Source organism: Canis lupus, chromosome 5, assembly GCF_011100685.1.
Source record: "Canis lupus familiaris isolate Mischka breed German Shepherd chromosome 5, alternate assembly UU_Cfam_GSD_1.0, whole genome shotgun sequence".
In the NCBI taxonomy this organism is placed as follows: Eukaryota; Metazoa; Chordata; class Mammalia; order Carnivora; family Canidae; genus Canis; species Canis lupus.
Genome location: NC_049226.1, coordinates 41,964,451 through 41,992,267, shown reverse-complemented (window position 1 = coordinate 41,992,267; position 27,817 = coordinate 41,964,451). Strand labels below are relative to the sequence as shown.

Here is a 27,817-nt window from a genome sequence, read left to right as displayed (position 1 = left end):
TTGGGAGGTTGTAAAGGGATCTGGGGACAGTAGCCCAGAGCACATGTTAGTGGTCATTGAGTACCAGGGACAAAACACGGGCGGGCCTTTGCCCCAGCAGCACAACCCGCAGGATTTCTGAATTAAATGCTCAGACCACCACCATGAAATTGGAACTTGGTACTCATCCCAGCGATCGAAAACTCACATCTCTCTGAAGAGCAGGAGGGAATAATAACCATCAGACCTAACATTTGTCAGGGGCGCATGACGCAGCAGACGACCCCGTAGTGACTTTCACATACACATTTCCATTAATCCTTAACACAGCCCAGGCCCTGCCACTCCACCATCCTAAAGGTGATGGAATCTGAGGCTCAGAAATATGATGTGAAGTGGCTGGCTGTGAGTCTCCTGTCACACATTTTGGGAGTTGTATGGATCCTCACACTTTAGGAGTGGTATGGATCATCTAAGAAAGTTGACTGCAGTCCTCGCCACCATAGAAATGTATGCAAATAGACCTGGAAGGACTATTTGGGGTTGGTTGGACTTGGCTCTTGGTCCTGTCAGTTGGTCGAGTGAAGGTCCTTTGTAGCTACCTCATTGGGGGGCTGGGCTTGGGAGGATTCTCCTGGTGTCACACTGTGAACTTGGTGCTATTTAGGGAGAATGATTACAGCTCAGAAGGCTGCTTTCCAGCCCATATCACTGCCCCCTACCCTGACCCTGTGAGGGAAGCAGGATCAGAAGCATCACCTCTCCTCTCAGAGAGGGTGCAGAGCCTCCTAGACACACACAGCCAAGGGCAGGGCTGGACTTGCCGTGAGGGAGGGCAGAGGCAGTGCCTGGTTTAGGATGTGTAGGGAGGATGGTAGTCATGACTTCATCACCCAGTAACTCTCCTGGAGGTCAGAGCCGAGGCAGGCTTCTGAAGCCAGGGGTTCAACTTCCTTCCTCCAAATGTGTGCCCAGGCTAGACTGCTCTGAGCTGGGCCTCAGGGTCTTAACAGATGAATGAGAATAGCTCCTGAGACAAGGCAGTAGTTCAGGCTCCCCCAAAGCCACTCAGACCTGTGCTCTAGCCTCTACTCTTTGAGGCTGTTTGTACATCTCTAAAATGGGCTAAAAACACCTCCCTCGGGCCACCTGGGTGGCTCAGTTGGTTAAGCATTTACCTTCAGCTCAGTTCATGATCCTGGGGTCTTGGGATTGAGCCCCCACATAGTCTTCAGGCTCCCTGCCCAGAGGGGAGTCGGCTTCTCCCTCTCTGTCTGCTCCTCCCCCACTCCTGCTCACTCATTCACTATCGTGCTCTCTCTCTTTCTCCCTCTCCCTCAAATAAATAAATAAAATCTTAAAAAAAGGGGGGGCACCTCCCACAGAGGATTCTGTGGGTGCTTTCCATGGGGGTGCTTAGCAGAGTTAGCACCCTCTCCACATACCACCCCTGCCCTGTGGCACAGTCACCTGGGTTCCACTGGGGAATTTGGGGATGAAGCCAAACTGGGAGGAAAAGCATAACAATAATCCCCTCCTCCTCCCTCTCCGCCCTCCTTCCCCTCCTCCCAGCTCCCCTTCTCCTTCTCACACACTCAGGTGATGAAAAATTCACACAGCACAATTAGCATCCCTCCTTTCCTTCTTGATCAGCACTTTCTTCTCTCTCCTTCCAGCAGTGATCTCTGCAGATTCAGGCACCCCTGAAAAGGGCTTTCCATTTGAATGTTACTTGGGACTCCCCTGCCCTGGGAGGCACTAAGCTGGGCCTGGGTCTCTTGACCCAGTCTGCAGCTGACAGGCCACTGCAGCTGACAGGACTGGTTTGTCCCTTAGCAGGGAGGGAGTTGGCCTACTTGTGCTGAAGACAAAGGGCATGCCATGGCCAACCCAGGTCTGAGTGGGAGCTGCAGCCATCAGACTGGATGATGGAAGGTGGACTTCAGGGGTCCTCACCTGGGTGGGGTTGGGAGCTGGAAGCCAAGAGAAGCCCTGGGGACAGCATCCCATCCCTGGGCCACCAGGTAGAGGGAGGGCAGAGGCCCACAGAGCTCTGAGTTGAGCTGGAAAGGGCCTAGAGGGGTTACCTGAGGAGTGGTTGAGCCACCCAGAGATACCTAGGGGCCCTGGGGACTGCCTGGGCTCAGAGAACAAATGATGTATGGAGGCAGATGGCTGCTACCCAGAGGTGTATGCAAGTGTGCCATAGAGGAGTCTCTGTGTCTCCTGACGTGTGCACTGTGTCACTTTTATGCGAGCACATTTGTGTATATCCCTGCATACATTTCCTTGCATGCATATAGAGACACAAGTGAGTCTCTGATTTTGTGAGTGTGCGTATACATAGATGTGTGTGCCCGTGTATCTCCCCCGAGGGGAGCCTGTGTTTGTTTTTTTAAAGATTATTTATGTATTTATTCATGACAGACAGAGAGACAGAGGCAGAGGAAGAAGCAGGCTCCATGCAGGGAGCCTGATGTGGGACTCTATCCCAGGACCCCACAATTATGACCAAGCCCAAGGCAGGCACTCAACCACTGACCCAGCCAGGTGCTCGGAGCCTGTGTGTTTATGCAGGTCCTGACCTCCCTCCCTATGCATCTATCCTATCCTACTCCCTATCCATCTCCTATGCGGCATGGGGCCAGGCCCTCTCTGCAAAAAAAGTGGCAGCAGCAACCACCCTGAGTTTGGGGGAGGGACTGAACTTGCCCTCTTGCCCAGTTCTCTTCCAGGCAGGCAGAGGAAGCCACTGGGACTCAGAGTAGGTTCCACATCCTCTTGGAAGGAGCTGTTGTCATTCCCACTCTTGGGCACCTAGGGAGCCACGGAGCCTGGGCTGGAGGTGCTGTGCAGGGGGTGGGGACAGTCTGTGTGTGCCTGTGCCTGTCTGGTTGTGTGTCTTTGGTTTGCGTCTGTGTGCTGATGCCTGTGCATCTCAGGCTGTGTGTGTCTTTGCATGTGTGTTTTTGTGTATGAGGATCTCAGGGGCTGGGCTGGCGGGTCTGACTGTGTGTGTAGGTCTGTCAGGCTCTGAGTGTGTCTGTGTGTTTGTCTGGCCTGCTTGCTCTGGCCCCGGCAGGCCTTCTGCTCAGCGCCAGTGAACTCTGCGTGGGGAAAGTGTCAGTGGCCTCGGGCCCTCCTTGGTCACCCCGTGACCCTAAGGCCTCAGCGTGGACCATGTATGGGGTTGATGGTGCTCCTTACCTCGGGGGCTGGATGGTTCTGAGCTGGGCCCCTTCTCCTTCCCACGTGGTCCCCAGTGGCCTGGTGGAATGTGTCCAGGAGATCGTCACCAGAGTGACAGAGTGCCTCTGCCAGGATCAGGGTTCAGGCTTAGGCTGGGGCTGGAGTCACAGGCCAGTCTAGAGCAAGGGCCAGATGTTGGTCTGTGGCTAGGGACCATGGCTGGGGCCAGAAGTCCATTCACAGCAGAGGGCAGGGGTCAGTCTAGGACTGGGGTCAGGGCAGGGGGCTCACTCTGGGGCTGTGGCTAAGGGTTAATCAGGGGCTAGGGTCAGGGGGCCATCTGTATTGAGGCAGAGGGCTGGGCAGACCTCCAGCCCCTTGGTGGCTCCTCGGCCAAGAAGATGGGTTTGAACCCTGGGTTGTAGCTACTTGAGAGGTCCCCTGACTGCCGTGGGTGGCTTCCATGGCCATGACAGGATCCCAGCTAGGCCACATGTGCTGGGAGTTGGCAGCATGGATCACAGCTGGAACCAAGGGGTGTCCTCTGGACCCAGGACTGCAGAGGAGAATGCAGAGCAGGGGCAGCCCCACAGGCTGAGCAGATGCTGCCTGGCAGTCCTGGTGCCCTGTCCTCCCCTCATCCCTGGTGCTCTGTCATCCCTTCCTCCCTCTCCCCTGTACTTGCTCTGGTAGCCTCCACTCCTCTCCTACTCCTCCGTCCCTTCCCTTCTTCCTTCCTGCTGTCCCTGCTCTGTCTTTCCTGCTCCCCGACCCTTCTCTTCTCCCCACTTATTCCCAGCCCCCCACCCCTTCCTTCAGCTGCCACATTCTGAATGCAGGACCTTACCTCCTCTGAGCTCAGGGACCCAAGCTCAGCACCTTCTAGGGCATTCAGATGCTGAGACAAGGAGGTGACTGCCCATGGGGGCCAGGCAGGGGGTGCTGAGGCTGCCTAGGCTCAGAGCACCCTGGAGATGGAGGCTGAGGGGCTACGATGTTTCCCTGAAGCTCACAGCCAGTGAAGGGGATCCTGTAATGGGGAGTGTGGTGTACCCTGCCTGAGCCTGAAGCTATGTGACCTCATTTGGTGGCCTCCCACAGCCTAGTAAAGAAGGATGGATGGACAGACAGATGGCAGAGAAAGCCACAGAGAGCAGAGATGAAAGGTCATGCAGATCAAAGGCAGGATCTGGTTTGGTCTCTGAGGACCCTGATGGGCAGACACCCCCATACCTCCCTAGCCCCTGTAGGGCCACAGGGCCAGCCCAAGGCAGATCGAAAAGGGAAGAGTGCCCCCTGTCCCCAGGCCTTTCTCCTGCCCTGGCTCTGGCTGGAACCTATAGAAGGAGACCCCAGATCTCCCTCTGACCTCCACTGCCTTCCCTGGGATCAGGGGTGGGGGACACACCTCCTGTTTGAAAAAGTTTCGAAAAAAAAAAAAAGAAAGAAAGAAAAGAAAAAGTTTCGAAACTTTAAGGGAACTTGGATATTTATAATGTTGATCCACCCCCCACCCCCCACCCCCAGCTGAAACATCAAGTTCTTTGCTTACAAAGAAAAACATTTTCTCAAGTGTTTTGCTCTTGGTCTCACATGGTGGCCTGGCTCTTAGGAAGTGCTCCGCGGTAGAGGGTTTTGGTGTGGGAGAGAAAGTAACAGTACTAGAATTGCTTAGTGACCACAACCGGCCCACAAGGGCAGGGGGGGCCAGCTGTTTTGCTCCCTGCTATCTCCCTTGTGCCCCCCAACAATGCCCGGCACTTGGTGGGAACCCCTAGATATGCAGCCCAGAGCAGAGATTTGTAGAGTGGGTTCACTCAGGCAGTTGGGGAGTACAGCAGCCACGAGGGAGGGAAGGCAAATACGGCCCTCAGCTGCTGCCCTGGACCGACATGCTCGTTAAAAGGGGAAACTGAGGCTTGGTGTGGGGAACTAACTTGGCAGGGCACTGCTTCTGGTACACCCGATAAAATGGGGCTTCTTCAGCAGCTGTCTAAGCTAACGTATTGGTATGATATTTGTTAACCCATCAGATGGGACAGGTTTGTCCCTTCCTAAGGGCTTGCCTCCCCCTCATCCTGGGGAACCTGCCCCAGACCATTCACCTAGCGAGACTGGCTGCTCCATCCTTCTGGTTGGCCGGGCCAAATGCGCCAGCTGGTCCTGTCAGCCCTGTCTCGAAATAAAATACGGAATCCTGCACCTCCTCGGCTCTTCACACCCCCCACCCGGGCCAGGCCCTCTCCTCTTCCACCTGGACTAGTGCAGGGGCCGCCTCACTGGCCTCCCTGCTCCTGCCCTAGCCCCATGACCATGCTCTTCAACAGCAGCTGGAGATATTGTGAGGACCACAGGGAGATCATGTCCCTCTTCTGTTCAGAACACTGCAGAGATACCTCATCCTACTCCCGGATAAAAGCCAAAGTTCTTTCTAAGGTGTACAGGGTCCTATGGTGTAGTTCCAGGCACCTCTCTGTCTCCATCTCTTCCCACTTGCTCTCTTGCTTACTCTGCTCCAGCCACAGGAGCCTCTGCTATTCCATGAAAACTCACCCTGCTTCTGTCACAGGACCTTTGTACCTGTTGTTCCGTCTGCCTGCAGTGTTCCCCCCACACAGCTGCATACCCTATCACCTTAGCCTTTCAAGTGTGTTCTCAAATGTTTTCAAGTGCAAGTTCTCTGACCACCCAATGTGAAAACCCAGCCCTTCCCCAGATGCTCCCAGTCCCCTTCCCTGGCTTTATTTATTTTTTCACCTAAATGTAACATTACTATATAATTTGCCCATTCATTCTGTTTCTTGTCTGACTCATGACCACAAAGAACAGAGGCTTTGTCTTGCTCATTGCTCTGAATACTTAACACACAGAACAGTGCCTAGAATATAGTAGGTGCTCAATAAATATTCGCCAGGCAAATACTTCTGTTACACACAAGTTCTGTGATCTTAGGCAAGTCAATTGGTTGGATCTCAGTGACCCAGTCTTTGAAATGGGGGTAGTGTGTGACTGATGTGAGGGAAAGAGAAGAGTTTTGAAATCGCTGGCTGACTACTCTGTAAATATGTGTAAAATAGATGTTGAAAACTGCCTGGACCACCTCTGACCTGTGGCTTGCAGACTTGCAGGTCAAGTGCCAGGCGGTCTGTCCTCTCCTTGGAGAGCCATGACATCTCAAAGCCAGGAGGGTCTGGGGGTTCCCAGACCAGGGCTGAGCTTGAATGTGACTTTGTCTTAATGGCACCTGCCTTGCTGGTAGGTGAAGTCCAGACCCCTCTTTTCTGCCTCTTGTGTCTACCTGGGTGGCCCCTGACTAAGCCCTGTCCTTGGTGGTCTGTCAGGGAGCCTAATGTCTAGCAGCTCCACTGACCCCCATTGCCTGCACTCCCCAGGCCCCTGCCTAGAGTCTCCTCACTGGCCCCTGTTTATTATTCAACACTAGAATGGTATTTGGACACACACTTTGCAGGAAAGCAGCTATTCAGATTGTGCTAGGTGAACAACCGGGTGACCTGTCCAGGCCAGGCTCTCCTGAACACAGCCGCACCTCCCCAGGAAGCATCTGGCCCTTTGAAACCTATGAGTACCATGCTGGCCCATAAAACTCTCCCGCCAGCCAAGCCTTGGGGGATCCCCTCTTGACACTGAGCCTGGGGCAGGACTCACGTGGTGAGCAGTGGAGTCAAACCCCTGGCAGGAGCAGGGAGCCTGCCAAACAGGCAGCCTCGCCTGCCAGTCATTCCTTCAGCATCTATGGAGTACCTGCCTGGTGCTGGGTGCTGCCACCATGATCCCTGGAATCCTGCCAGGAGGGTCTAATGGAACAAGCAAGGGGTTCAGAGGCCATATAGACCTAAGTTTGAATTTTGACACTGTGTCTTCTTTTTTTTTTTTTAATTTTATTTATTTATGATAGTCACACACACACAGAGAGAGAGAGAGAGAGAGAGAGAGAGGCAGAGACACAGGCAGAGGGAGAAGCAGGCTCCATGCACCGGGAGCCCGACGTGGGATTCAATCCCGGGTCTCCAGGATCACGCCCTGGGCCAAAGGCAGGCGCCAAACCGCTGCGCCACCCAGGGATCCCGACACTGTGTCTTCTTTATTCATTCATTTTCTAAATGCATCTTGAGCACCTGCTCTGTGCCAGGCAGAGGTGAGCGAGACTGCTCTAGAAACTTAGGTGGGGATCAGATTGTCTGCCTGTGTACTCTTGCTGAGTCCTTTGTGTTCTCTCAGCCTGGAGAGAGATGAGCAGATTCCCCCTGGGCAGGGGTATCTTGATGACCATCCACGATAACACTTGTGGATAGGCCCTGGCTAGGTAGGGGTTTCTATCCCCCTTTGGCAGGTGTGAATCTGGACCCCTCTGCCACATTGCCCCCAGAATGACAGAGAGGTCCCTGGAACAGATGAAGGGCTCGGCTCTCCTTTGGGACAAGCCATCCCACCACCGAGTCATTCCTCCAAACCCCTAGGACATGTGCCCAGAATCCAGAATCCATGAAGGGTGCTCCCAGAGTGACCACAGATGAGTCAGCCACATGGCCTGTCCTTGCCCAGATGCTCTCTATCCCCTCCCCCCATTCCTCTCCAAAGGGCTAGTGGTTCAAAGAGGAGAAAGCCCTGGGCTGGGTCAGCTTCATTCATTCATTTACTCATTTATTCATTCAACAAGCACTTACTGAACGTGTGTTAGGCACAATCCAGGTAGACAGGTGCACCATTGAGCACACAGACAAAACTAAGCACAAAATACCTAAATAAATACATTATATGATACGTTAGAAGGTGGGGGTGAGCATTCCAGGCAGAGGGACATGCAAGGGCAAAAATCCTGTGTCTGGTGAATTCAAGGAACATCTAGAAGACCCAAGTGGTGAGTAAGGGAGGGGCCTGATTATGTGATCACTCTGAAACTGGGGAGGGGAGCCTGTCCCTGCCCCGCTGGTGAAGGGGGCACATGGTACCATCCTCATACCCCTACCTGCTGATCTTGACCTTGCAGCTGGCTGTGTGGAGGAGGCTGCTGAGTCAGGATGTGACAGGGACAATTTGAGGCTGAGGGTTTTCAGGCAGCACTATGATGGGGATTGCAGTCCAGTCTGTGACTGGGTTGGTGGTCCCCAGCAGGGATATGGGCTTTTTTTGTCTACTGGTGCACATGTTGGGCCTCTCCTCAGCCTCAGGACTGATTGACCCTGGTTCCTAGGCCAGATCATTGAAGACAGGCACCAAATAGCCTCCATTCTAAAGACGGGGAGACTAGAGCCCACAGAGGAGCTGGGCTGCCCAGGGCTGGCTGGCTGGGAGTAGGTGCCCACTGTTGCTTGTTTTTGCTGCATCCTTACCTGGTGAGCTAGCGGTCAGCCCAGAGGGCACATTAGGGTCCATTTCTGGAAGAGAGGCCTGCCCTGTGCCCCTGCACAGCCACACTCAGGAGTCTGGGTAGGCTGTAAGATGCTGCAGGCCAGTGATTGCCCAGCCTGGCTGTAAGCTGTTGATTCCTAGGCAGAGGGAACAGCATGTGCAAAGGTTCTGGGCACTTGAATTGGTTAGGTCTGTGCCAGAGCTCAGGAATCTGTGCTTTTTAGTTTCCCATCTGATACTACAAACGGTAGGTAGGATTGGGAGTGACTATTCAAGCCACTGGTGTTCCCCTGTGCCACCCTCCCCTGAGCCCTTAGCCAAGACCTTGAGGCACAGCAAACTATGAAACTCCTTCTACTTCTACTCCCCACTCCCCTCTCCCCTCTTCCCCGCACCCCAGCCTGGAGGAGGCAGTGAGGAGAGATGTGTTGCCTGCCACGGCTCTAAGGAACCACCAGGCCTCAGGAAGGGCCAGGCAGGGCGGGGAGAAGGCTCCCCACACCCAGTTGGCTCCTAATTGCTGCAGGAGTGGAGTGTGGGATGTATGGAGAGGTTAGCAGCGGCAGGGTGGGGGGTTAATAGAGGAAGTCCGGCAATCACTGAACAGCGAAACCTAAGTGTGATAGAGGTCGTGGGTGCGCTCCTCCCCTTGGCAGAGCGGAGAGGGGCCTGAGTGGGGAGCATGGGGGGGGGGGGACAAGGAGAGTGAGACAAACAAGACTGGCAAGCAGGAGAAAGTGGAGGGAGCCAGGGCTGACACGTCTCTGTGATCCCTGGCGCGATAATTGGGTGAGCGGACGATAGGTCGGACACGTGTATGGATAGAAGGGTGGGTAGATGGAGAGACGCAGAGATGAATGAATGAATGGCTGCGTGGGCGGTGAGCCGCCTGGCGAGGGGCGGGCCAGTGGAGCGCTCAATCACAGCCCGGGGGCGCGGCGCCCGCCTGCTACGCTCTGAACACCTCCCACACCCCCCACCCTCCGCCGACCGCGGCCCCTCCCGGGGCGCGTAATTCCATGCCCCGGGGGCTCTGGAGCTGCTCCCTGTGGCGGCTCCCGGACTAGGGCGCAGAAGGGCTGTGCCACCAACGCGGGGCTCCGCGCCACGGCCGTTAGCGCTCAGGCTGGGCTGTCCCTCCGCCGCGGGGGGAGCCTGGAGGTGCGGTCCCGCCTCGAGGCCCCGGCCCCGCTCTTTGTCTTGGCCCAGTCCTCTGCTGTCTCCAGACCGCTCCCCGCCTCTTCAGGCGGCCCTCGCCGCGCACTTCTGGGCTGCTCCGGATCTCCGAGTCTCCGTTCCACTGCCCCCAGGCCCTAGGCGTCTCCCCCGCCCAGCAGGGTCCCCTAAACCCAGCGCCTCTAGGACCGCGAAGCCGGAAAGTACCAGGATCTCCAAGCTGCGTCTCCGGTGCGGGGCGGGGGCGGGGGCCGGGCGGGGGGGGGCGCGGGATGAAGGCCCCCCGGTCTCCGCCTTCTCTCCCCGCCCCTCCTCCGCCACTACTCGTCGCGCTGCGCCCCGACCCCAGCGCAGCCCGTTCGCGCCTTAAGCGGCTCTTCTGCGGCGGTGCCATCCCCGACACCACGCGGAGCCCCTCTCCCGCCCCCCGCGCCCGCCAGGCCTCATACCGGCACGCAGAACACAGCCCTACGCAGCCACACACCAGACCGCCTGCAGACAGACACACACCACAGCCTCCCGGCGACCCACAGCCCTGCACAGGCGTACTGCCCCCTACACGCCAGCTCCACAACCCCAACAACCGCAATCCCACTCACAAACAAGCGCACACAGATCCACAATAGCCTCGAGACACAATCCTGTACACAGCACCTTACACAGGCACACAGCCCCTCGGACACACGCACCCTACATGGACGCAGTGCCACCCACGCAGTCACACAATCCCCCATAAAACGATCGCGCACAAACACAACTCCACGCAGGCACCGCATCACTCAGTTCCTCCGAGACCCAGCAACACACTCACAAGCTCGTAGCCAGGCCCCCAAACCCCATGACATTCACACGTAGGGCAGACTAGATATACACAGCCACACCGATGCACGCACGGACCTAATCGCGCAGCCAAGAGCTCACCCACGGGCTCGTAAGTCACTGGAAAAATATTAAAGCGTTTCCCTCCCTCTTCTTCTGTCTCTGACACGCGCACGCGCGCTCGCGTATACACAGACACACACACACGGGGACACTCACCCCCACCCCCAAAGCGCCTTGGAGCCTCCTAGCCGGTGACCCCGAGCCCCCGCGGTGAGAGCCGCGGGAGCGTCTCCCCGGCGCCCCCTCCTCCCGCTCCCTACCCGAGCTCACCACTCCTCCCCTCGCCTCCTCCCTCCCTGTCCCCTCCTCCTCCTCCCCTCCCCCGCGTCTGGGGCGCGGGCTGCGCGCAGCCAAGCCCCCTCGTCGCGCGCCCCTCCCCGCGCGCACCCCGCGCCCGCATCGCGCTTGCCGAGTGGATGCGGCCACGGGGCGGTCTCTAATTACCTCCTGTCCCCCGGTGGCCCGTGAATAATGGCTACTGAGGGCGCTCGCAGGGGCTGCTGAGAAGGAAACGCGGGGCGCGAGAGGCGCGGCGCGCGCGGGAGCGCGAGGGAGAAAGGAGCGAGCCCGGTGCCGCCGCGAGCGGCGGGCGGAGAGAAAGGAATCGTGCGAGCGCTCACATTTTTTTCTCCCAAGGATCTCATCTGGCCGCCGCGTTCTGGAAGAGGCGAGGGGGAGAGCGCGCGCGAGAGGAGGAGAGAGAGACGGCGCGGGGAAAGGGAGACGGCGAGACGCGCAGCGCCGGCGCCCGGGAGATCCAGGAGGAGCCCGCAGGTATTGTTGGCGGCAGAGCTTTGTGTCTTCTGGGGGCCGTGCCGGGGCGCGAGGGCTCCCGGAGCCCCCGGGCTGCCGCCGCGCTCGAACCTGCCCCGAACCCGGGGCCGCCCGCGGTGGTGGCCGCCGGCCGCGGGCACCCCTCCCGCCGCGCCGCGATCCTGGCTGGAGTTGCAGATTTGCCTATTTGGGGGTTTTCCACGCCAGTTGAAGGAATCGGTCTCGAGAGAAGGAATTTCTTTCTTCCCTTTTTTTTTTTTTTGTTTCTTTTCTCTTTTTTTCCCTCTCCCTCTCTCTTTTTTTTTTTTTTTTTGGTGGCCGCAGTTTGGTTGTGTTGGGGACTTCCCCCTCCCCTTGCCTCCACAATACACTGGTGAGAGGTGTCTTGGCGACTGTGGCATGGTGGAAGGCAGGGGGCTGAGATGGCGGGGCTGGTGGCCGCCGATGGGAAGGTGAGGGACGCCGGAGACGGAAGGAGTTTTGCTCAAGTTCGCAATCTGCGCGCTGGAGCCGGTCAGGCCGGGGAGGGCCGTCTGCGCACCCTGTCCTGCTCCAGGCAACCGGTGGGAAACTTCCCGCGAGCGCTGCCTCCCCGGGGACTTGGCGCCCCCGACGCCTCCCGGCGCTTCCTCCGGCCGCCGCGGCCCCTCCTTGCCGCCTGCGAGCGCTTAAGGTCGCGCTCTCCCCACCCCCGCCTTCCTCCCTCCCCCGGCGGCTTCCGGATCTGGACAGAACTGGAGGAGCAGCTTCAAACACTTCCCCTGGAGACCCCTCCCCACTCCCCGCGCCGTAGCCTGCCACACAGCCCCCCTGCCCTGCACCCCCGCCTCACGCGCGCCTGAGTGGCCAGGCTGACAATGAAATCTCGCGCCTTGCTGTCGGGGGTGGGGGTCGTAGCTGGGTCTCTCTGGGGGCTGCTGACCCAGGGCGGGGGGAGGGGAGGGGGAGGGAAGACTTCTTGGGGGAGGGGCTTGTTTGGGTTAGAGACGTTGACGTCGGATGGCGCTGTGCGGGGGAGGGGGCGGGGGCAAGGTGGGGTTCTGGGCCGGGGGTCGTGGATTCTAGCCCCTCTTGGGCTTGCTGATTGGCTGGTGACTTGAGGCACGTCGGAGGGCCCCCCCTAACCTCAGCCTCCTCCCCGCAACTCGGCCTCCTCCCCTTCTGTACAATGCGGGCTTCAGAGGTGATCCCGAGGGTGATGTGTGTGTGTGTGACGGAGTGTTTGTCTCCTGCGATCCACAGCAGACGCTGCTCCGGTGACCCGGAGATCCGGACGCCTCGCCCCCTCCCTCCGCGGTGGGGGCGGGGAGGGAAAGAAAGGGGGAGGGGAGTGGTGGGAACTTCTTTTCCCACTGGGGCCCTGGGAGGGGAATGCTAGCCCAGAGATTTTCTGGGGACCGCAGTCCTGGAGGGGGGGGCGCACAACGCAAAGTAGGGGTCGCCGGGTCAGAAGCTTCTCGGCACTCAAAGCGCCTAGATCCTTTTGCTCCTTTCGTGGGAGGGGGGTTGTGGAGCGGGTGAAGGGGCTGGTTGGAACAGGAGTGGGGACCGAGAAGAGTCGATGGAAATCTGCCTTAATTGGATTCCCAGGCGAGCATCGGAGGGAGCCAAAGGGGGCTCCTCCTCTTTCTCTTCCAGGGACCCCAAGCTGGCAACCCAGGCAGGAGAAGGAAATCCTTCTCCCGACTTAAAAAGGGGATTCCTGGTGGAGAGGGGATGCACCTTGGGGAGGGGGGCGGTGGCGGGCTGCTTACAGGCTGTTCTGTGGCTCGGTCCAGGAATATAAAGAGTTAACCCTCCCCAGAAATCTGTCAGCCCCCACACAGCAGGGACACACTGTCGGACCCTTTGACGTGCTAACAGCGTGACACTGGCTGACAGGAGCTAGCAGATTCCATACTCTGTGCTTCCCTTCTCAGCAGCCGCAGGCAGCGGGACAGGACCTGGCTGGGTGGTGCCTCGGTCAGGGGCCTCGGGGGAAGGAGAAATCAGAGCCAGGGAGGGTACAACAGCCAGGTAGCCGCCCTGTGGCCCTGAGGGGAAAGGAGTTAGGGCCCAGGGTTAGGGAACTTGAAGTGGAATCACCCTGGGGTCTGGGGAGGGTGGTTCACACTTTGCCCGGCTCCCCACCTCAACTCTTCCCACCCACAGCTGGAGGGTCGGCGTTAAGGGTGCGTTTCTAACCCACAGCCTAGACTCTGAGACCCTAGCAGTTGAGGGCAGGTCTGACCGAGGCCAGGGAGGAGGCAGGGCTGAAACCGGCAGAATTGATTTGTGTCCCCTCAGAGGGCCCCATGACCGGACAAGTGCCTTGGTGTCTAGTTATTTGTGGGGCTGCCTCCCTCCCTCCAACCCCCACCACACACTCATTTGTTTCCTGCAGGTGAGAAGCGTTCCCTGCAGATCCGAGAGCTCTGGGGCCTGGCACATGCCCGGGCACTCAGCTTTGGCAGGACAAACGCAGGAGTGAATGAATCAGTGATGAATGAATGAATAAATGAATGAATGAAAAAAGGGGAAAGTTTCTCAATTGGAGGCATTTAGCCATTAAAAAAAAAGAAAGAAACCTCTCCGACATACACATTTTAAAATGAGGTTCAGAGAAAATCTGAAACAGAGAGAAAGAGAAACAAGGTTACTTGACAGCAGGCTATGACAATGTTAATATTTTGATGTTGTTCACAGTCCCTGGTTGGTTTGTTTTTTAAAGACATTGTAGCCATTCTCTGTATTCAGATGTATATCCTGCTTTCTTCCTTGGCGCTAACAGGAGCCTTTTCCTGTTTTGTAACCAACTCTTCATAAACACTCTGGTTAATATCTTCAGGCTTTTCCAACTGGGGGGGATGTGCCATCATTTACTCAATATTCCCCTTTTGTTCAACATTCTGGATTCTCCTGATGAACGAGGTAGCGATTATATTTTGCACAGAGCACTTTTTTTTCTGATGTTTAAGATGATTTCCTCAAAATGACGTTGCTGATCCTGAAGACTCCGGCATGCCTGCAGTGGAAGAAATGGGCTTCTCATTTTTCCAGAAGTGGGAAACTATTCTCCTTCCTCCCTCCCAATCTAGAACCTTCTGTCAGAACTGAAAAAGAGCTTTGGCAATGAATCACCTGTGTGAGCCTCCTCCTTTGACAGAGGAGGAAACCAGGGCCCAGAGAGGGGAAGTGAGTCCCAAGGTCACACAGCAGTTGCTGGGCCTTGCAGCAGCCAAGAGCCAGCTACTAATCTGCCATTTTGATTTCTACTTGTGGGAAGAGCTCCTAGGGATCTTTTAGGCTGACCTGATCTATTACACAGATGAAAGGACCCCAAGAGAGGAGAAGCACCCAGCCTGCCCATGGCATCACCAAGTACAGCACCAGATAGGCTCCTAAGCCTGTCTCATACTTTGTGTCATGCACACTGGCCCTGTCCATGGATTCTGGGGCCACCAAAATCACTAGACTATGGTTGGCCAGCCGTGGGCTTCCTGTTGTACCTCCTCAAAACAACTCCTTCCTCTTTGCCATCCCATTCTCCAGAAGGAGAATAGAGGATCCAAAGTAGGTGCAGTAAGAGGGATGGGACTGCAGATCCCAGTGGTTGTCCCCTTATGCCTGTGCCTCAGTTTACTTTTCCTAGTTCAGGGTCTGTTCAGGAGCGAGGAGCAGGTGTTGGCACAGACAGCTACCATGGAGGAGTGGGGAAGGACCTGTGTCTTCTTAAACTTTTTCTGATCTTAGATTGACCTCAGGAAGGCCCCTGGGGAGGAAGGGGAGACAGGGAAAGGGTAGAGAGAGAGGAACAGAAGGGGAGATGGGGGGGATTAGAAAAGTGGGAGGGGAGGTCAGAAGGGAAGAAAATGCAAAAATGAAGAAAGAAGAGAGCAAGTACCCTCCCCCCCCAGCCTCACTCAGTACCCAGAGGTGCCCCAGAGGGTGGGGGGACAGCCCTACCAGTGCACCTGTCAAGCTAGCCTGTGCTGGGTGGCCAGGAAAGGCTGGATGTCCTGGGTGAGCTCTGAGGGCTGAGTGAAGCAGCTGTTTGAGGGGCTCTGGGATCAGAAGGATCCAGACCAGGTGGGTGGCAGGGAGGTAAGACTTTCCATCCAAGGAGAGGGACCTCTTCCCCACTGCTGGCACACTGGCTGGCTGTCGTAGTTAAGCACAGACCTCCCATGAGCATGGGTTGTCTGGGCATTTCTGTGGTGTATGTCCGTGTGTGTCTGTGCTTGGATGCATCGCTGTGCATGTGTACACATCCATGTGTGCCTGTGTGTGCCTATGTCTGTGTGTCTGATCCTGTTTGTGTGGGGGTCAGTTTGCTGCCAGCCCGGGTGTGTGTGTGTGCCCATGTCTGTATGCCTTGGACCCTGTTTATATATTCCTTAAAGGGTCTGTGTGTCTTCCAGCCTGGGCACGTGTGCATGCATGCATGCATGCATGTGTTTGTGTGTGCACGCGTGAATCTGTGTGTATCCCTGCATGTGCTATGTCTGTGGGTGTGTGCATATGTCTGTGAGTCTCTGCTCCCATTTGTGCATTTCCGGTGGGGGGAGAGCGTGCCCTGGAGCTTGGGCACGTGGATGTTTGTCTGTGTGTGAGCACACACTTTCCTCCTAATGGCCCCAAGAGGTATCCAGGCAGCAGGCTTTTGTGCTGCTTTCAAGGTTGCGGCTGGGTGGGTGAAGAGGGGGGGCGGCCTTCTACTGGGAAGCGGGGTGGGGGGGAGGCAAAAGAAAATCTTAAAAGACCGTCTTCCCTCTGGTCTCCAAGGAGATCAGCCTGTGAAATGATCCGCACGTTAATTAAAAACGATTATATCCTGATTGAGCCATTCCTGCTCACATCCCCCGGCTGGGAAGGCTGAGACTGAGACCAGAGGATGGAGAATGGGACAGGGTCTGGCTGCAGGGCACAGCCCCTGGAGGGGAGCGCACCTGGGGAGGGAGGGGTGCTGAGGGACCAGGTGTTGGGGGTATATGCCCAAGGCAGATTTGAGTTGCTTCTTTGAATTTTAAAGGCTGCCACTACTACCACCCTGCCTCCCCCAGCCCCCAGGTGGTGCTCTGTGAGGTCCTGGGAGCTGGTTGGCAGCCACCAGGTTCCATGGATACCTACTTGCGTGCTAGGCACTGGTCCTGTTGTTTACCAGGTCCTGAAAGTCAGCGTTTGTGGTTCTGGTGTTAAAGACGAGTGACCTGGGATCCCTGGGTGGCGCAGCGGTTTGGCGCCTGCCTTTGGCCCAGGGCACGATCCTGGAGACCCGGGATCGAATCCCACATCAGGCTCCCGGTGCATGGAGCCTGCTTCTCCTTCTGCCTATGTCTCTGCCTCTCTCTCTCTCTCTGTGACTATCATAAATAAAATTTTAAAAAAAATAAAAAAAAAAAAAACAAAAAGACGAGTGACCTGCATGAGATCATGGAGCCAGAAGTTAGGCACCCCAGGCTGGACCCATCTCTGACTCTAAGCCTGAGAGCCCCCCTCCCTAGCTCCCAGCTGCCCCTGACTCCCATGATGAGGGGTCCTCCCTCTGCAGGCCCCTGGGGAGCTGAGATGTCAGCTCAGGACAGGTCTTCTCATCCTCCATGGCACCCCTGAGATTATTCCTTTTTGAGGTCCAAGCCACACAGGGCATAAGGCCGTGGTGTCCATGTGTGTGGGGAACTGGATGACTCGCTGCCCCTGGGCAGCTCTGGTCTGATGCTTGTCACCTTTGCCATCCTAGGCAGGGCCTCCTCCCTCTCCGTCCCACTGTCCCCCATGAAGTGGCAGGCAGTTCCATAGCAGACCAGCCACAGGTGCCCCTTAGTCCCTGCTGGCCACTGTGTACTCATACTCCTGGGTATATGCCACCAAGAACTTTCTGGAAAAAGAATCTGGGCCTGGTCACACTCTGCCTTCTCTGGTTATCTCGCCCCCAGTCAGCCTCGCAAAGACTGCAGTAGTAGAACATAGCCATAAAAATAATAAACCAGGTGGCCCTCAACTTACAGCCCAGAATCAAGTGTTGTCATGGTTCATAAGTGATAGGTGCGTGGGTGAACTGGCTTAGCTCAGCATGTGTGGGGACTCAGCTGTCCAAAAGCATGGCTCACTGCCCTCTCCCTTCCTGTTCGACACTGCTGTTTCCCAGGCCAGGCTTCTCAGAGAGGAGACCCCACTTCAGGTTAGCCACACCCAAAAGCACACAAGAATGCTGGCCACAAGCAAGGTCTTTGTCTTTGTCTTCATTGCCTGAAAAGATCCCCTTTGGGTAATGGGGATCGTGGTTCTTTCCTAACAGGACTGTCAGAGGAGTAAGGAAAACCAGGTCAAGTTTGTTCAAGTGTCTAGCAGCTTCGGGACACACAGAGGGGCTCATTAAGTGTTCATCCGTGCGCCCTGTCTGTTTAAGGCACCTGTGTGTTGACACGGCAGGGGCCTGGGGTTTGCTGGCTTCTAGGGAGGGAGACATGCTGTACTCTTCCCATGCTTTCTGGGAGACATTCTGGGGTTGAGGTGACTGTCATTTCAGTAGAAACCTCCAAGGAGCTAAGAATTTCATAGGACAACCCCCTGAAGCATGATCAAAGGTAGAGTGTCTGGGAAGAGGGAGGGGATGTTCCTCCTGGAGCAAGTTCCACATTCTTAGGGGGACCTTGACCAAGCGGAAGGTTCTGGGACCAGAAATGATGTCATGAGGAATTAGAGAGGCAGGTGGGACCCAAAAAGTCAGCATCCATCTGTTCCCAAGGTCAGAATCTGAAGAGAGGCAGGCAGATGTTGCTCATCCCACAAAAAGCCCCTTGAGCTGAAACAGACAGAGACCCCAGGTCATCCCTGCAAGGTGCCACCTCCCAGGGGCACCTTGACCCATAGGATATCTGCTTTCCCAAAAATCCTTTCCCAAGGCCTGAAATGACTTCTTTGGTCACAGCCAAGGGTCAAAGCACTGAAAGCCTTGCTTAAAATGCAAGCCTATTACCTCGCAGTAGTGATCAGAAGCTGTACTCATGTTTGCATAATGCAGGGGCCCGGCAACCTCTCAGTCCCGCGGGGGCCAGTGGGCAAAACTAATGAGGGTGTGGGGGCCTGGCTGGCCTTCGTGGGGTACAGCAGCTCAGCTCCACCAGGGCGGCAGATGGAGATGCAGCCCAGGGTGCCCAGGATTCAGATGTTTACATCACATTTCCTGGTTTGTTCCTCTTGTCGCCGAATCTAGTGACCCACCTGTGGCCAAATTCACACACACACACACACACTCCAGCCATTAGTTTGGAGCCTCTCAGCTGAATAGCTGTTACCCAGGAGCCACTACACCTGTCCTTGAACCTCAGCCTGCAGGGCCCTGAGAACTGTGCGCGGTGCCAGCCTCACCCTGGCCCTGGCTAGTGGTCTTAGAAGTGAGAGTATGAGAGCAGAGGACTCACGCACAGGGGTGCGGGGACTCGACTGGAACAGGTCAGCCTGACCCTGGCTGTGTGGCTCACCGTGGCCTGACCCGTCTTCTACACGCATGGCTGAATTCCCACAGCTGCTGCTGTTGCTGGGGCTCTGTGGGGAGGGGGAGCAGCGGGCATCTGACGGGCACCTGGTTTATAAGTCGAGTTTCATTACTTCAGTCCTTCATGCAGCACTCAGCAGATGTTCGCTGACAGCCCAGGGGAGGCACATTGAGGCCAGGCCCAGGGAGAGTCAGGGTGGGCCTCCTGATGGAGAGAACATGGGCCCTGGCTCTGGAAGGGGAAGCATTTGACCCCAGGAAGGACTGCAGTGCTACACAGCATGCCAGGAGGCCTGGAGGCATGAGAGAGCCAGGAGAGCTCTAGAAAGTCAGAGGTTAGAAACTGGGGAGGCAGAGGCAGGAGTGGAGGCTGAAAAGGAGTCTGAAGCCTTGACTGCCAGGAAGGGAGAAGTGGGAAACGTTTTATCCTGAAGGCAGGGGACACAGCTGGAGCCCAGGCTGGAGGTGGAAAATGAGCCAATGAGGGGAAAAGCTGGAGAGAATCAGAAAAGACCCCAGGTGGGGCTGCATGACCTTTGGCCTTCGGTGAGCATCTCAAAGGCCCAGTGTCCTCTCTCAGAACTGGGGCCTCTGATTCTAAATGCTGGGGCCCAGACAGGACAAGAGCATCCTCCCTCCTTGCTCAGAGCCGTTGTGGGACCTGCTCCCGGGAAGCTGGGGCCTGGTCCTGCTCCCCAACTCCTGCCTGGGCTGCAGCTCCCCAGGCCTGCAGTGTCTGAACCCTGGGAGGGATTATTACCTCTCGATGGGGGAAGAGGTGGAATTCCTTGGGGACCAGTAATTAAAGCCCAACAGATTGTAATTCCCTGAAAGAAGGCTCAGCACAGAGGGAGGAGTGGTACCCAGAGCCCCACAGAAGACAGGAAGAGGACCACTGGGGACAAGGGCAGCCTGGAGTCCGGGGTGACATGAATAACATCTGGAATCCTGGTATTCAAAGCGAACTTTCAGTGAGGCCTGACCCCCACCCCCATGCTGGGCCCTGAGCACTTTATTATTTCCAATCTTCAACCCTTTCCTGCTGGGGGAAGATCCCGCCATCTCCCATTTCAAGATGAAGAAATCAAGGCTTGAAGAAGTCAATTACCTCTGGCTCCAGGCCCTCTGGGCTCTAAAAAGGTGGGCGGGGATGAACCCAGGGCTGTGTTTGAGTATAGCCCTCCTTGCTGGATGTTTGTGGTGGAAGGCCCAGCAGGGCAGACCTTCCTGCACCCCTCTTGACATTCCTCATGTTTGGGGTCTTCTGTTTGTGGGAGGAGCAGGAAGATAGTGGATCCCACTGCCTTGGGGAGTGGAAGTCTGGTCATCCCAGACTGACGCTGTCGTTCACTTACCTGGTTGGTGATGCCAGTCAAGAGCTGCTCTTCTCAGGGCATCTCCTCATCTGTAAAGGGCTCAGATTATGTTAGGGTTCCTTGTAGCCCCAACAGTCGGGTTGGGCAGTAGGACAAATCCTGACAGTGGAGGTAAGTAACCCTTGAGAATTCCCTCGCCCTCCCTCATTCATCCTAGAAGTACCTTGTGAGCACTTTGTCATGTTGGGGGGGCTTCAGCTTTCACATGCTAGAGGAAGGGCTCTGGTATCATCTTTGTGTGACACAAGAGCACACAGAGGCCCAAAGAGGTCACTGCCCAGCATTCACCCCTGCCCTAACTCCTCTACTCCCCATTTCACTACCTCTTCCATATGCTCACCTCCCTTCCTCCAGGAAGAGGTGGAGAGACCAGGGCTTGAGACCCCAAACCAGAGACTGTTGGCTGATGCCTCCCTCAAATGGGCACAGTTTGACCAGCACATGGTTTTAAATATTTATTTATTTATGAGAGAGAGAGCGCGCATGCGGGGTAGGGGAGAAGGAGAGGGAGAGAGAATCCCAGGCCGACTCTGCCCTGAGCCCCATGCGGGGCTTGATCCCATGACCCTGAGATCATGACCTGAGCCGAAACCAAGAGTCAGATGCTCAACCAGCTGCGCCACCCAGGCGCCCCAGGGTTTTAAATATAACTTGAGATTTCACATAAAAATCCTACTCTTCGCATCTCTCAAACTAGAAATCCACATGCCCACAGGGGGCTGCAGGCAGAGCTGAGATGGGCTGCCACCTTCTGCCCATTTCTGTGCAGTCCCCATGCCATCAAGTCTGCCCCGCCCCCTGCATAGCCCTCGGTTCTCATCCTGGCACCCCTGCCCACCAATCTTGGGCACATTACAGGTTTGGACTTCATCTGTGAAATATCAGAACCAGGGAACTGATTCCAAACTGTGTTTTGAAGATGTTTTCCAGAAATTCTCTAGGCAGGAAAAAAAAAAAAAAAAAAAGGAAAGGGTGCCCCAGGTGTAGGAACTGCCTGGGGAAAAACAGGGAGGTGCAAGGAGGACACAGAGTACTTGAGAAATACGGAGGTCTCCTTGCCTGCTACCTATGAGCAGGCTGAAGCCTGAGCGATGACACCAGTTGGACTCTGCTGGTTCCATAACAAGATTCCTTCATTCCAATCGTTCATATGCCCCTCAGAGCATCCCTGACTAGAGCACCATTGTGGGGGCTTTTCTTCTCACGCTAGTGGACGGAGAAAAGCGGAGGGCAGAGAGGTGAGGTGACATGCCCTGGGTCCCAGCAAGGCCGGGATTCTGACAAGGATCCGATTCTTGACCACAGGTCCAGTGCACATTCTGATCTAAAATACCATAAAAAATGGCTCTTAGGTGAGCTGCCTTTTCCTGTGCATTTTTAAAAAAATGCTCTTTTAGTTAATATGCGGGAGGGATTTCGATGTTCTCGTACATAACCTTTTGCTGAAGCGACAACGTGCTATAAAAGGGTCCCAGGAGAGCTGGTGTAATTTGGGCTGTGAGGGACGGAGAATACCAATGCAGACCTCTCCAGAAGGCCCGCTGCTCCTGGGAGCTGGGATACCTGGCAGGGGCAGGGCGGGGGAGGGGGGGCTCGCCTCACCTCACCATGCTGAGGCCAGGCCTGCAAGCTCTTTCCCATCCTGGGCCCTGGGACCAAGTGTTCATTTGGATCATGCTGGACTATTTGGCTTTTTTTATTCCCTCACGTTTTTGAGTGAAAATCTCAGTTCCTAGAGGAGGAGGTCTAGGGAGAGAGAGGAACAGTGTCCAGGACCTAGAGGGACTGCAAGCAGGATGGGACAGACATGGGAGCCCCATTGGTAGGCAAGAGCTGGCCAGTTGACGAGATGGTAGACAAAGGGACCCGTGCTGAGGGCACATCGAAGGGCACCTTCAAGCTCTATTCAGCATTTGCCCTTGGGCCCAAAGGATCCCAAAAGGGGGCTCGGGAGGCTTCAGTTAATTGAGGCTGATTCTAAATCGGGAGGCTTAATAAATGGTAATTACTGTCCTGTGGGAGCAGACCAGAGCTACCAACGCTGCTGGGAACACAGATCATGGATTCAGGGCCCCTTTTCCCTCCCACATACCTAGAGGCTCTGAGAACTTCCACCCACAGAGGTGTCAGGGACAGACCTGGTAGGGACCAGGGGCCACCTCCTCCCTTCCTGTGTGTGCGTTCAGGGCATGGAGGTGTAGTGTGTGTGTGTGTGTGTGTGTGTGTGTGTGTGTGTGTGTACACGCATGCTGGTACTGAGTCACCCTCCACTCAGCCATCTCCAGGTCCCCTTACCTCCCTGCCTGTCAAGGGGCAGAAAGAAGAGTCTCCCAGGTGGCGTCAGCAGGGCATGGACTTTGTGACTCCAGAACACAATGCTGTGGGGACAGAGGTGACAGTGCAAGATTTTGGTCCTATCCAAAGAGGAACTTCTGTCATTTAGAGTAGCTGTTCCAAGGGGCAAGGAGTGTCCCATCTTAACAGCTTTTTAGTAGAGGCCAAATGTGTACTTTCCTATCTTTTGCAGTTCCTTCTAAGCCCAAGTCTTAGCCCTGGGAGTCACACACACACACACACACACACACACACACACACACCCCAGTTGACATGCAGCAATCACTGAGGCTTCTCCATCTTGCCAATCTAGACAGGCCAGAGGGACTGACAGCGGGCTTCTGCACCTTGGTGTCCCCGGAACATCATTCAGAGAGCCCCAGGGAGTGGGGATGAGGATGGTAGTGTGTCACAGTGTATGTGGTGTGATGGTGGACTCATCTGTGTGTCTGCATTGTGTGTATGCACTTGTAGATGTTCTGTGTTCTTGTATGGGCAGGGCTGCAAGTGCTGAGCGTGGTATGCATGTTGAGAGTGTGTAATATGTGTGGCTCAGAGTGGCAGGAGGCAGGCTGGGAGTATGCGTGTGTGCACTGTGTGGGGATTGGCCATCAAATGTGCATGAGTGGGATGTCTGAGTGGCTCAGTGGTTGAGCATCTGCCTCTGGCTCAGGGCATGATCCCAGGGTCCTGAGATCGAATCTCACATCAGGCTCCCGGCATAGAGCCTGCTTCTCCCTCTGCCTGTGTCTCTGCCTCTCTCTGTGTGTGTCTCATGAATAAATAAATAAAATCTTAAAAATAAAAACCAAACAAAAAAACAAATGTGAATGAGTGCACTTGGGTTGGTGAATGTGTTTCTGGCCAGGGTATATCTGTTGGGGGGCTGTGCCAAGACCCCCACCAACTCCTTCCTGGTCTATTTCTCCCCACCCCAGACCCCCATCACCACCTTTGCCCCAGGCCAGACCTCAGGGGCTCCCAGTTGCCCCAAACCCTGACCACCAACACCCCCACTTACAGGAACTTGACCCCTACCAGTCCAGGTCTTGACCTCATCCTTGCTCCCGGCACAAAAGCAGGCCCAGCATGTGGCTGAGAGATCCCCAGGGGACCATAGGGATAGAGGAGGGAGAGCAAGAGGAGGCCTCCTGGTCACTGCACAGCCCCTCCCCAGAACATCCTGCACGAAGTGGGTTTCTAAGTTTCTACAGCATCTAGGCCAGACAGGGAGACCTTTCTGGAGCTGCCACGGGCATTTCCAGATACAAGCAGGGACATTTCTAGAGATGGAATGTCTTTAGAACATGAAACACAGCACGGCTGGGGACAGGATTAGGACATTTCTAGAGAGGAGATGGAAAGCATTTCTGGAGGAGGAACAGTTTTGAAGATGAAATGGCATTTTGGGAGATGAAGTATGAACATTTCTGGAGGGGGGGAGGGCATTTTCTGGAGTAACGATGAGGCCTTTCTGGATTCCAAACATTGCTAGAGATGAAACATTTCTGGAAATAGGCTATTTCTAGAGGTAAACTGTAGTACCTCTGGAAGTGTAGTGTTTTTTAAGATGATGCAGGAGTATTTCTGGGAATAAAATAGGGCATTTCTGGATTTGAGGTATTTTTGGAGCTGAAATGGAACATCTCTAGAGATGGGATGTGATATTTCTGGAAGTGGAACATTCTTGGAACTAAGATGGAGCCTTTATAGAGAGCACTGGCATTTGTGGAGATGGATTGTATTTGAAGATGAGAGAGGATTTCTGTAGATAAGATGGGACATTTCTGGAGATGGAACGTTCTGGAGCTGAGAATTTCTGGATTCAAACCAAGCATTTCTGGAGAGAAACGTGTCATTCTCAGGAAAGGATTGAAGATGGGATATTTCTGGAGATGGTGTTTTCTGGGAGATGAGGTTGCCATTGCTAAATAAAGCTGGCTGTTAGCCTCTTGAGTAGTAGGTGGGGGAGGGTCTCATGGTGGGCCAGGAACACCCCCCTACCTGTGACCCTTGTCTTATAGGAGATGGGTCTGAGGTCCAGAGGGGACTCTCCTGCCCAGGCCCACTCCTCCTGTAAGGGGCAGAGCAGGCCTTCTGGGGACCTTCCAGAGCCACCCCTTCTGGGCCTCTTTCGGAATCCTCCCCAGGGGAGGACAGGGCCTGTGAGTCCTGTTCTTGGGGTCCCTGCCCCCATCCGTGTGGGGGCCTGGCAGCCTCCAGGCTCACTGCAGGAACAGGCAGTGACTGAATGGTTAAATTTAATTTAATTCAATTTCTTTGGAGCCATCTGAGGCTTGCTCCCCAGCCCCCTCTGCCAGGAGCCTCCTCCACCCTCTCTCAAGCCAGTATCTGCCCCCACCACCACCTCCCACCTTGGAGCAGCCCTGAGGTTGGCCTTGCTTTAACAGAAGGGAAGGGGGTTCCAAGGCTGCACGTGGTGAAGGCCCAGGTCCCTGCTCAGGCCCCAGCTGACCTCGGGGGTGGTGGGGGGTGCCAGGGCACCTCCCCCCAACTCCAAGGAAGCGGCTATAGAGGCCTGTCGCCACTTGAGCCGGCCTGGAGCCCCAGAGTAATTATTTCTCTTCCTTAATTGAAATTTCAGCCTCAGTGATCCTGCCTTAGAAGTGTGAGGTGGGGGAGGGAGCCTGGTAGGGTGGGAGAGGGAGGGGAGCCCCCTCCCTGGCCCCTAGAAGGCCGGAGGCAGTGCCAGCCTACAGGCACCAAACTCTGGTGGTGGGCACAGGGTGGAGGGCCGCCTCTCAAAGAGATGAGGGGCAAGGGTGGGCTGTGGTTTGGGTCAGTTCTGGCAAACTGCAGTTAAAAAGCTGAACCTTTCACCTGACGGTCTGAGAGGAGGTGGAGAGGAAGAAGATGGCTCGAGGCAGGTGTACCATTGGGGGCAGCCTGTGCTGGGGGATTGTGAGCCAGGGTAGCATGAGGGAGTGGGCAGCCAGGGGAGCCACTGCCTCCTCCCACATCTGGCGGGGATCCGAGGAGGTGGCCTGGGGGGCCGTGACTCAGGCAGAGCAGGCCACAATGGCGGCAGGCCCAGTTCCTGGTTCAGGGCTGGGTGAGGCAGCTGGCCTGGTGGGGTGGGGTGGGCTGTGGCTGGTGGGGGCAGCTGAGGAGGCTGTTTTCCCAGCTGCGGTCAGGCTGGGCGGAGCATCCGGGCTGGGCGCTGGGTCACCACACACACACACACACACACACACACACACACAACACACACACACACTACCTCTCCCCCCTTCTTCTCCCTCTGTCTCTCTCTCTCTCTCTCTCTCTCTCTCTACCTGGGTGGTCCCTGCCACCCCACAGGGCCTGAGGCCTGTCTGCTGGTGGAAGCAGAAGACTCCAGGGGCCAGTAGGAAGCTGGGAAAAGCCATGGGCTCCAGACAGGCCAAGGGTCCAGCCCTCCGTGAGCTTCTGAGTGGCAGCTCTGAGGTGCTCGGACTAAATGTACAGGCTTCCGTCCAGACTCAGGCCAACTCAGGTCCCATCACACAGGAGCAACTGTGTTCATTCTGTCCCTTCACCCCCACCCCTGCTGCTCCCAGGCCCTGGTGCTTGCCCTCAGGGTCTCAGTCTTCCCCAAATGAGAAATGGGATTTGTGGTCAGCTTGATGGGAGTTTTCAGGGCTGAAATAAGCTGCCAGGTGCTCAAGGCTGCAGGCCCAGGCTGTCCCTGTCGCTGTGGTTATGAATAAGTGTGCTGAAACCTGAGCAGGCCCAGGCCAGCACCCTGCACGCAGTAGGAGCTCAGGGAATGGCAGTGATGTCAGTGTTGTGACTGAGACGGTGCTTTCCCAGCATCCAGAACTGTCTGTCAGGGGAGCTCCCTGCCTGGGGCCTTCTCCACCCCTGGGTGGCCAGGTTTTGTGACAAGGTAGACTAAGGCCTTCTGGAGTAAACACAGGGTGGGGAGAGGGATCCAGAGGTGGCTGCCTCCTCCACACATGCGGCTCCCACGCACACACACTGAGCATCACACATCCATTAAGAGCTCTCTGGAAAACCCATTGAGGTGAGAGCCATGCTCAACGAGGCCATGTCACTGCAGCTCGCCAGACCCCTGGATCTCGAAGCTCATGCCCATCTTTGGAGGGAAGGGTGGGCTGCGGGTGCCCTCCAAGGAGAAGAGGGACAGAGATAGATTCATGGAAGGGACAGGTCAGCTCCAGGAGCTGGGGAAGAGAGGAAGGCACCAGTGCATTTGTAGTCCTGTGACTGGAGGGAGGGGAGGAGGACAGACACGGGGAGGGATGAGGATGCCAGAGATGATCTCGCAGCCAGAATTGGGGGGCCTTGGGGCCTGAGCTTGACCCCATTGAGAATGTCAGCCGCTTGCCTGGGCCGAGGCCCCCTCCGCCTACAACACTTAGGGAGCTCTGTTCTGGCTCAGCTCCAGACATACTCCAATACCTGCCCCTTCCCCTGACCTCTCGCTGCCACAATGGCCCTCCTTGCCCCACTGCTTGGGGATTTTGAGGCCTTTGGCCACCACCCGCCAGTTGCTGGGCTTGGTTCTCTGGGCAGTGGGGGTTGGAGGGGCCTGGAGCAGCAGCGAGGGCACCCCAGAGGCCACCTGGGTGGGTCCCAGGCGCCAGTCCAGCCCCTGTCAGTCGGCTGCTGAGCTGACCTTGTCACCTCGGGTCCAGAGGGAGGGCAGCCCCACCCCCACATGCACAGAGCCAGCAAAGCTGACATGACTCACCTTACTGTGCAGACAACTCCCTTTCGCCACTGGGGGGAAACAGGAAACCTCCTGGTGCTGCAGCCCTCAGCCACTGGGCATTGCTCACCTACGTGGGTCAGACCCCGTGCTGCCCTGGTGTCCATCTACAGCCTTGGGAGACCCTTTGGGACCTCTGTGTTTAGGAGGAAAGGGGGTGTACAGAAACATGCAGACTTTTGCAGTCCTGGGGCCAGGGGCTCCCAGCTCCTCCTCATCCTGGAGAAACCCTGGGTCCCGGGGGCCAGTGCTGAGCTCTCTTCCTCTGAAACACCTTCCAGAGGCTCTGAGCCCTATCATGACTGCCCCTGGAGAATTGGGGTCATGGTCCCCCCACACACACACCATGCTTCACATCCACTCTGTTGGAAAAGTGGAATGTCCCCTCTCAGCCCTGGAGATGGCCAGCCTGGGGAGAGACCTGATACTGCGTCAGGGGCTTCCTACCTCTCTGCACGTAAAGCAGGAAAGCCTGGCCAGAGAGTAAAAGAATTTGCACTAGGCACATGGCCATCAGTGGCCAGG

At 56.1% G+C, this 27,817-nt stretch overlaps 1 protein-coding gene across 4 annotated transcripts in view; it reads left to right on the top strand.

Annotated features, from left to right (window-relative positions):
- Positions 1-27,817, top strand: part of RAI1 (retinoic acid induced 1) — a 121,085-nt gene that overhangs the window by 29,082 nt on the left and 64,186 nt on the right. For all 4 annotated transcript variants that reach the window (XM_038537114.1, XM_038537115.1, XM_038537113.1 and 1 more), the window contains exon 2: positions 11,233-11,370. The gene's annotated coding sequence lies outside the window, so the exon portion shown is untranslated. The remainder of the gene's footprint in view (positions 1-11,232; positions 11,371-27,817) is intronic.